A 1,867-nucleotide genomic window follows, 5' to 3' on the forward strand; every position below is an offset into this window, starting at 1 on the left:
TTAAGTAGACAAACTTGTTGGCAGTGGCAATTTTCATTAACTCTGTCCACAAATCATTTGAATATACTGTACTGCTGTGGACACTGTATGAACAGTATCTGTCATTATTTATTTGCATTTGGTGTAAATGAGGTGCTATTTTTTGCTATTTATACTAGCTTAAAAAAGTGTCTATTTAAAAAGAACAAATAACTTAACATTTAAGTAGCTGCTGCTAATAGTTGTAGGAATCCATTTAAATAATGAATGAATTAGCTGCTGCTAATAGTTGTAGGAATCCATTTAAATAATGAATTGTCTTAATTGCAAACCTCCTAATTATTTCTCTATAAGAAACTATGACTAAATATACCAAATTGATTCAGTGAAGTTATACCTGATGTTTGTGTTTCACAGGTTTCTCTTCTTGGCACATAGCTGTGTTATTTTTCTGTTTTGCTGCTGGATTTGGAGCTGTGCTTCTGTTCTGCTGTCTGATCTACTACAGATCAAAAAACACTGGTATGTTTGAAAGAGAATAAATCTTATTTTTTGTGATTTAACTCTGTATATTTCACAGTAAGTGTTTTATTAATTTAACTGTGATTATTCTGCATCTTCTCTCCAGTCACCAGCAGCATAATCTGGAATCTTCAGGTTTCTCTGGTCTTTTGTCCAAACATCTGTATGTTCTTTGCCTTCATGCTTTGGGGCTTTACTGAAGGTGAGTGCAGTAGTTTAGTGTTCTTAGTTATATTTGTAAATTTTAAAATAATATTAATATAATCTTAATAATGTGGTAGATTTTGTTCCTCGTCTTGTAATGTTGTACAGATTTTTCTTATCCCTGATTCACATGTTGGTGTGTATTTTCTATAATGGTGGGACTCTTCAACACTTCCACATAACACAGTTTTTTTGTCATTTATTATCTGAAGTCCATAATTAAATATTCTGTTCTTTCTCATTTTTTGTCACACATTTGTTGTCATTTGTCATCTAAAGTCCATAATTAAATTTTCTGTTCCAGGATCTCTGCATGAGACTGTCCCCTGCTGTGCTCTTTATATTCTGAGGCCTGTTATGATGATTTGGGCTTTGCGCTATTTGAAGTATCTTCAAGGTATATTAGGATTTAAAGTTTATTTATTTTTTTAAGGAGATCAGTAAATGCATATGGTTGGCAACATATTAAGGCTTAGCATTACAATATTGTTAGTGATTAATTCTATTGCAGTTAAATACAATAAAGGGTCAAGTACTGAAGCAGAATGACTTTTTTTTTCAAACCACAAACTCAAGTTTATTTTCTGAATATGTTCTTGGCAACAATATTGTATGTGTCAAGAAAGTTGTAGTTTTTGGTGAAGAAAAATACACTTTGTCCAACCCACAACCTAACCCAAAATGCAGAGTACAAGCACAAGCAATGGAACAGATTTGTAATACATTCAGTAAAACCATAAGTCTTGTTTGAAAAATACGGTAATAAAAATATGCTTTTGTAAAGTGTGAGTATGTTGATAAGTATTTAAAATGAACATGGTTTTATTTTATTTTTGAATGCATGTCTAAAAAATCTAGTTCTAAAGTATCTGTGGGACTCATTTGGCATCTGCACAGTGATGCACAAACATGCTTCAGTATTTCACCTTGGGTGTAAGAATATGTGATATCTCTGACAACAGAGAACAGCATAATTTAGTCAAATCAGGGCAGGACTAACATATAATACAATGGCAGTGCATTAGTGCTTTTAAAAAATATATTAATTTGATGTATTCAACCCTTTCTTTCCACAGACAATCATAAATCATGGATCAGGTTTTTCAGAATAACACATGAACTTGCTGTTCTTACAGTCATTGTTTATTCAGGTGGGTAAATC

The 1,867-nt window shown here is 32.0% G+C and overlaps 1 long non-coding RNA gene across 1 annotated transcript; it reads left to right on the top strand.

The window, feature by feature from the left end:
- The first annotated feature begins 401 nt into the window (after nucleotides 1-401).
- Nucleotides 402-1,857, top strand: LOC107728790 (uncharacterized). Its single transcript, XR_001638512.1, has 4 exons — nucleotides 402-501; nucleotides 608-703; nucleotides 1,010-1,102; nucleotides 1,782-1,857. It is a non-coding gene; the product is annotated as an uncharacterized LOC107728790 (long non-coding RNA).
- Nucleotides 1,858-1,867: the final 10 nt, after the last annotated feature.

The sequence above is a fragment of the Sinocyclocheilus rhinocerous genome, unplaced genomic scaffold (assembly GCF_001515625.1).
Source record: "Sinocyclocheilus rhinocerous isolate Xijiao unplaced genomic scaffold, SAMN03320098_v1.1 scaffold33858, whole genome shotgun sequence".
NCBI classification, from domain to species: Eukaryota; Metazoa; Chordata; class Actinopteri; order Cypriniformes; family Cyprinidae; genus Sinocyclocheilus; species Sinocyclocheilus rhinocerous.